Raw genomic sequence first — 8678 nt, 5'->3', positions numbered from 1 at the left:
CAGAAATAGGCTGTGTGGTTTAGAGCTGTTGATTTCAACCTTTTTCCTTGGAGTGCCTGAATCTCTGTCTAAGAAAAGCTTTTCCACCTTGGGACCCACACAAAAATTGTGATACATTGCTGTCAAAAATTAACATAAAATGTAATTGTTTTCAGTTAGAGTATCTGAGAAAAATTAGGCCAAAACACACTTGTTCTAACTAAAAGACATTTGTTTGAACTGTACAGGTAAGAGTAATATGCTAGACTCATTATGACAACCTCTGGGTAAACAAAGCCCATGAACCCATCTGAGATCTTTGGCTTCCAGACCCCAGAAATCTGATTAGCATCATCAGAACATGTATGCCTTTATATGATTTTATGCAGTTTGAAACACCTTCCTGCACACACTGTAATCACACAAATTATTCCTGATAATGTGACCTAAATATTCTGTTCAGTTTAGCACATCAAGACCTTTAACTGTCAACATGATTGACGGTTTTTATCTTCTCACCTTTGAACAAACATGACAGCACCTTTATTTCAAACTTTATGTGATGCTATGCCATCATTAGGGCAACTTCTTTTCATATACAGATGAAGAGAAAAGATGACATTATTCAACCCTGTTTGACCCGACCAAGTCAGAGACGTCAGTTATTCTTCTGTGGGATGGTGTGATGATAATACCATAGAATATCTGTTATAAAGGGATAGTGTCCTTGCTTCAGTCATTTAAAGATTAATCGTACCTTTAGAAACATCAAGAAGAAGATGCAAGAAACATAAACCTAGTGTTTTATGTGAATTTTCAAACAACTTCTATTGCAAATAGAATCTACTGACACTAGGATGAACCTGGGGAGCTCTCAGCTGACGTTAAAGTAATAAAAAAACTTTTTTCAAGTTTTCTTTTCAATCCATTTCTCCAAATCAGGCTGTAGTTGTGTGTCTAATATGTAAAACTTAGTAAAAGTAAAAGTGCCTGATTACAGTACTTTCATCAACAGCTAAAGTCTTTAATCCAACTATCTTTACTGGCTAATGTGTGTCATAGCTGGAAACGGTGGTCAGATATGTCCAGTTCCTAAAACACCAGAATCCTGGACACTGTCTCTACAATGACAAGTCTGTCCTGTTTCACAGTTAAACCACAGAAAAGTGAACTTTGTTTTGCCGCTAACGTTAGCCTGCTGTGTACATGGATGGGGTTTGAAACTATGTATTGATTAGGGGTTGACTGATATTGGTTTCTTCCGACCAATATAGAGTATTAGTTGCTCATGAAACCAATAACAGATATTTGAAACTGATATTTATGTACAGCAAAAATGAAAAGATTTAAGTGAAAATTTTAAATAAATTCAACAGCAATCAAGGTGAGTTTCCCACTAACCGGTTCATTTTTGCAAATATCTATGCACTTAAATGTACTTTTGAACAATAATTTCCCAACTTATGAACAATATTTTTACTATGATTAAATCAAATTTACTTGCATTATTTTGCAGCGCTGGACTACACCATTTGGGCATTTTTAAGGGAGGAGTAGGGGCCATTTAGCTTTATATTTTGCTCCATTTAGCCATGCTAAATATTAGTGCTATAAACCGGAAATCAATTTTTCTTCGCTGCTGGAAAGCACTGCATGCAAGGCTAACCGAAGAAGAAACAAAGGACTCACTGCAGCAGCAAAGAATGGTGGCTTCCCTGAATGTGATTGTTAAGATGCCTTCCAGACCGGCGCTGACGTACAAGACAAGAAGTGGCACAGTTCATCAAAAGTTAAATAACTTTTGAACCATAAATTAATGCCTCTTACTTGTTTTTCCTCCTGAAGCTAGCCTTCCCATTGACACTATTGATGCCTTTGAATCCTGTGTGGCAACATTTTCAGCGAGCCTGGAACTCGTGTGACTTTTGGGGACTCTAATGATTAAATCTACACCAGTAAACCCGATATTGAACATCTTTTATCCATTGAATCGAATTACGATCATTTATTACCAGTAGCTTGAATGCTAACTTGAATGCTAATCACCATATTGTAAAGTTACATCTGCAGTCAGGGAAGCTCTAATAATTCCCTGAAGCACTGGCACCAGTTTAACTTTAAGAAACAACGTTGGCTGTGGATAAGCCATGCAACACTTAAGCCTGGGTGTCCCTGACACAGTGAGCAAATGGCATGACTTCCTGTTTTCCTTCTGTGTTTTTCTATGCTGTTTCTCAGTTTGATTGAGCTGGGGCTAAATATTGTATTGTGATTTTTTTTTTTTTTAAGCAACTTTACTTTTGCCATATTAAGTAAATTTTATATCATTATAAATGCATATTGGTTGTAAATATCAGTTATAGGACTCATGAAATACTAATAATCTCTATCTGTATCGGCCCTTTAAACCCAATAACAGTTGACCCCTAATACAGATCTTACAAAACTTTACTTCAAATGAAATAGAATCATAAACAAAACATCCTTAGTTTCAGTCTTTGGCACTAGCTGACTGATACCACATTCTGATGATGAGATTTATCATTGCAGAAGTTATAAATAGATTATTTCCATAAACAATATTATATAACTTTTTTTTTTTAACATAAGGGCATAGACGGGAGATGCATTAAGTTTATTTGCGCACATGAGTGAATGACATGTATTTACATGTTCTACAACACATCTACAACTATCATATGCACTTTAACCTATAGTATTAAAGTAAGTGTGTAAATATGTAAAATAACTTGATTTAATTTCAACACGTCATTAAATGAGAGTTTTAGGTCTACACTGGAACTCAAAGTTCAAATTTGAATAAATAACATGAAAAATGAAAAGCAGCTTTTTTGGAATTTACTATATTCTTACAATTGTATTTTACCTTTCCTGATCCTGTTGGTCTTACTTACCCCTAGTAAGTGTGCAATTTTACAGAAAAAACTAAAATTAACACTAAAACTAATAACAATAAAGCATTTTTGCCAAATTAAAACTAAACTAAGAAACTAGAAGTAAAACTGATTAAAAGTAAAAACCTAATATCAGGCTATAAAGGAACTAGACAGCGCTGACTTCATTACCACCATTAGGCTTCCAACATTTACCACAGACACCAGCCATCTAACTGAAAACTCATTCAAAAGTACCATAGACACCCCGTAGATGATGGGTGTCAAACCCGAGGGGCGTCTTTAAAGAGCATTTGTTATTATAATACTATAAAAATCAACAACCTATTTTACTCTCTGTTTCACCATCTCTGTGTTCATTTATTTATAATAAGAACTGAAAGCAGGAGTAGAGGAATTTTAGATTATGAAACTCATCATTACTCTCAGATTAAAGTTCTTTATCATGACCATTAAGAAATCATCTGGTACTATTTATTACTTTAATAACTGTCTGACTGCAGTTGAGAAGGGCAGAACCACGGTACTACACATTAATGTGCTCTGTTAGACTTGCTGTCCGTGACTTAGATGCTTTTTTATTCCAACAGTTAATCTTCTGAGATTATGAAGGACAAGTGATAGTACTGTCGTTTGACAAAAACAAAGGCAACCATAAACTAAATTTCCCACAATGCACACATAAAAGGGTATTTAGTTCATCTTAACTCATTGGCTTGAATTGCCTTATATGAAAATTATATTCTCACAGGCCACATAAAATGATGAGCCGGCTGTGGCCCCTGGTCCTTAAGTTTGTAATATGTACCATAGATGGACAATGGAAATTGAAATGCTAATATGCTAATTCATATCTGAGTTTTAGAACTTACTACCACAGTACTCTAATCAGCATGATGCTGTCAACATAAACTTTACTACCACAGGCCTTAATTTTACTTTTACCACTCCCCTCCAAAAGTATTGGAAGAGTGAGGCTGCTTCCTTTATTTTTGCTGTGGACTGAAAACATTTGGGTTTGACATCAAAAGATGAATATAAGACAAGAGATCGAAATTTCAGCTTTTACTTCCAGGTGTTTACATCTGGATCTGATACACAACTTAGAAGATAGCACATTTAGTTTTACCCCACCCAGTTATCATGGGAGCAATAGTATTGGAACATGTGACTGACAGGTGTGTTTTGTTGCCCAGGTGTGTTCTATCACATTGATTATTCGAACAATAAATTGTGCTGAATGTTTACGCTTAGTTTCAGGTTTGGGTTGAAAGAAACATTATGAGAACTGTAAAGAAAGACCCTAAAACAACTGTTAGTGATCAGCAACAACCTCCAGAGGACAGGAGTGAAGGTATCACCATCTACTGTTCACAGAAGACTTCATGAACAAAAGTACAGAGGCTACACCAGGTGCAAACCACTCATTAGCAAGAAGAACAGGATGACCAGGCTGGAATTTTTCAAAAAGTACAGAGATGACCCTCAAACATTCTGAACAAAGTTTTATGGACTGATGAGACAAAGATGAACCTTTACTAAAGTGATGGAAAGGCTAAAGTTTGGAGAAAGAAAGGATCTGCTCATGATCCCAAACAAACAAGCTCATCTGTGAAACAGTGGAGGTGAAGTCATGGCTTGGGCTTACATGGCTTCAGGACAGACTCAGGAGTCTACAGAATCATTTTATCTGCCAATTTCAAGAAAGATGCAACCAAACTGAGAGATCCTTCATCATGCAGCAAGACACGGACCCAAAACACACTGCCAAAACAACAAAGGAGTTCATCAGGGGCAGAAACTGGAAGGTTTGAGACTGGCCAAGTCAGTCTCCAGACTTTATCTTTATAGAGCATTTTAACTGCTAAAGAGGAGGCTGAAGGGAGAAACCAAAAAAATAAAAAATAAACAACAACTGAAAGAGGCTGTGGTGAAAGCCTGGAAAAGCATCACAGATGAAGAATGCTAAGGTTTGGTGATGTCAGTGGGTCACAGGCTTGATGCAGTTGCTGCAAGAAAAGAATCTGCTATTGAATATTAAGTCTTATTCACTTTAATATATTCTAAATTTGTCTGTTCTAATACTTTCGCTCACCTAAAAATTTGTTCCTCTGTTCCAAATAATGCTATCTTCTAAGTTATTTATGAGATCCAGATGTACATACCTGGAAATAAAAGCAGAAATGTTGGTCTCTTGTCTTATATTCATCTTTGGATGTCAAAGCCAAATGTTTTTTTTTAGTCTACAGCAAAAAATAAAGGAAGTGGCCTCACTCTTCCAATCCTTTCGAGGGGAGTCTAACTCCATTTAGAGCTTCTCCTGTAGCCACAAATCTGCTTGAATGAAGTCACAAATTGAATCACTGCTGCGAGCAGAGAATCTGTAGACACAAGTAATGAAAAGAAACTTACCTACTGCATTATTTAATCCTTTTAGATCAATTATGTATTGTTATCAGACTTTTGGAAGAAAAGATATTTTCTGTGTACAGAAATTAGCTCTCAATTTTAGAAATCATAATACTTTATGAGCTGTATTGAGACTCATGAACTTGTTTATAGTCATAAGGAACAGAAAATCATAACTTGATCAGTGTCTCTTGAAAATACTTTGTAGGGATTTCAGATAAATACAGAGCCCGTACATGTCCTCCAACATCATGGTTTCTTATAATGCTCAGAGATGCAGTTTTATCTTTAATACAGCAGAGGGAGCTGTTCAACAACTGAACAGTGTGAATGGATGATCTTCATGAGCTCATCTGTTTGGACTGCATTCTGTGGCTTCCAGCTCTGTTTCCTGTATGTTGCCTTTTTTAACTCTGTTTCAGCAGCATCATTAGCTAATCATTATCTGTGTATGTCCCTATTTGTTGCTTGTTTGCTTTTTGTATAAAAGAGATTTATTTATCTGTATTTATTTGTTTGATACTCTAGGGACATAAAAATCTCAACTCAAATGCACAACAATAAAAATCAAACTGAATACATTCAGATAAAAGACCTAAAGTACTATTCTTGATTTCCTGACAACCATTAAATTGTAAATGACATCTCACAGAAATGAAATGATGATAAAAAGGTGACTTTTGCTTTAGTTGAAATGGCTGCGAACTGAAGGCCTTAAACTATTGCTGGTGTTTGGAGGTTGTTACCAAAGAGGCCCATGATGATGTGTTTGATTCTGACAGTTCTGTGATGGTGGAGGGCTCTGTTGTCAGGGACTGTCAGACATCAGTGGTGCATGATTGATCAATCAGCCCAACCCTTTTATCAAACACTTATTTTACCTTGATAATCTTACAGTCATTTGCCAACTTTGCAGCATTTCAGCTCTTACACTCCAAATTCAAGAATGTAATAAAATGAATGGATGAAATTGTAACATTTGTGGTGAACAGACACCGAAGGAGCCTACTGTTTCCTCCAGCATTGTAAAGTTCATCTACTCCCCTGTTAGGTCACATGGTAGTAAAAAGCTCAATTCTGTGACGTCAGGGGAAAAAACTCAGTTTCTGACAGAAAAGAAAATCTCCAGATACTATTTTGTTATTTACAGCTAAAAAAATCAGTAAACAGATAATATCCCTGCAGCTCTTGGATCTATAATCTCTTTTCTAACCCATAGTAGAGGTCAGAGCCTGGGGGACCTCAGCGCCTACACAATCACTACGGAGAAAGGCTTTTTTCTGTAATGACTCGTGCAGTTGATATTCTTTTACTCTCAAGTTTGGTTATCTTTCACAAAATAAAATGTTAAGTTTGCAGATTTCTTCAGACAAATGTGCACTTGAAATAGAAGCTGTCTTAAGGGTTCTGTTTAGGGTTCAAGGTTTTTCCAAAACATTTTCCTGAAATTCTCAGTCCTTGCTGAACTCTGACCTTGACTAAAACAGTCATTTTCATGATGGGATTGTTTTTGTCCTCATTAAAAGCCTTTTGGTGATTTCACAAGACAACAAAAATAGCTGAAAGATGACAGGATTGACAAATTAAGAATTTAGAATCACTTACCTCAAACCAAAATTACCCTTTTTTGTCATAAGGTAGAGTGGCGATTTGGTAATAAAATCCTCATTTTTTCTGTTTAACTAATGGTGCATTTCCAGCAGGTGGTTCACCTTGGTTCAGTGCAGTTTTGATTGGTTTGGCACAGTAAACACTGATCTTACTTGTGCTTCCACAGCAGGCATCTGTCCAGCCTCGCTTATAATGATTGGGATTTTGGCTTTCTTTAGAGATCTGGATCATTTTGCTCATCTCAGTAAAGCTGGGTGCAACGGCCATGCACGACCTGAGTACTCACACTATGAGAGAAATTGGAAAGGACTGTGAACAAAAGTCTATGGAGTTTCCTTTGAAAAAGTCTCACGCTGAGGTTGAAGTCATATTCTTGCTTGCCCGCTATCTCTCTCTCTATCCCACTCACACAAACAGCATCACCATCTGTGTCTGCTGGAGGTCCATCGGTAGGAATATTTCCTGCTTGTTTGTTTCCTTTTTTATACCGGGGGTGGGTGGCATTATAAAGTCATTTCTGTTTGTTGTGATGATTTAAGATGCTGTCTGACAGTTTACAAATGAAAATGCCCTAAAGTTGAGGAATCTGCTTGTGGTTCTGCTCTCATTGTGGAAGTGTCTGGAGTCACGCGATCAAAATATCAAACATTTCAGAAATCTATCCGACCAGTCAAGAGCAGCTTGTCAGGCTGTAGTCTGGTCATGGCCGGCCGTCATACCCCCTGTACACAGCACAGCAGATGCATGATCTGATTTAAAGTTGGTGTGACTTCCAAGTAAGTTTTGCAACTCAAAATTGATTGCCGAATTGGATAAAATTTGCACAGTGTACACCCGGCTTAACAGAAGCCATCTTTGGCTCTAGTGCAACTCTCCATTTGGTACCATAAGGGCTTTTTTTTTGTTTTAAAATCTAATTTATCTGCAAAATCAGCATTTCTCCACCTTTTTTCTGTCAAAAACCACATTTATAAAAGAGTTGAGTATCATTAAGTTTTTTCTGATACCAATGCTAAATCGTTGCTTTTTAAATACATCCCTGATAATGCCAGGGGGATGCCACGACACCCTGATGGATTCTTAAACTTCGCTCATTCACAAACAACTCATCTCTAGGGCTTGTCGCTCGCCGTCTTGAGTAAAGTTGTCATTTCAATCTAACCAGGATCTCAAAAGGTTTATTTGCTCAACAGTATATCGCTGTTTCAAGAATGAGAAAGGGAGGGAATTCGCCTTCACATGGAGTTAGCAAACTCAAAGCAGGCTTTTCTGTGCTTTGCATTTAGGAGAGGCTTTTGTTTGGCCAACCTGCTATCAAGCCCTGATCAGTGGAAGGCTGCAGTGATGGTTGTCCTTCTGGAACTTTGTCCCATCTCCCCACAGGATCTGTGGAGCTCAGTCAGAGTGACCATCAGGTTCTTGGTCACCTCTCTCACCAAGGCCTTTCTCCCTTGATTGCTCCGTTTGGCTGGGTGACCAACTCTTGGAAGAGTCTTAGTCATGCCAAACTTCTTCCAACCATCTGCCTGCTTATATAGGGGCAGTGCGCTTTCATACGCCAATCCTACCGCATTAAGTGGAGAGGAACAAGTGCAGGGAAAGCTCCGTGTTTATCCTAAGAAGCTCCTCCTGTTTGTGTGTGTCTTTAGCTCAAAAAAACAGAGTACAGCGTTCATCTGTATAATACCACCAGTTGCAGTAAATAAATGCTCTGATGTCAGTTTTCATGACATCAGAGCTTTGAGAGCTGGGGACGGCACAAAT

This window comes from Cheilinus undulatus, linkage group 12 (assembly GCF_018320785.1).
Source record: "Cheilinus undulatus linkage group 12, ASM1832078v1, whole genome shotgun sequence".
NCBI classification, from domain to species: Eukaryota; Metazoa; Chordata; class Actinopteri; order Labriformes; family Labridae; genus Cheilinus; species Cheilinus undulatus.
The sequence above is the reverse complement of the archived record's forward strand: the minus strand, read 5'-3'. Positions refer to the sequence as shown.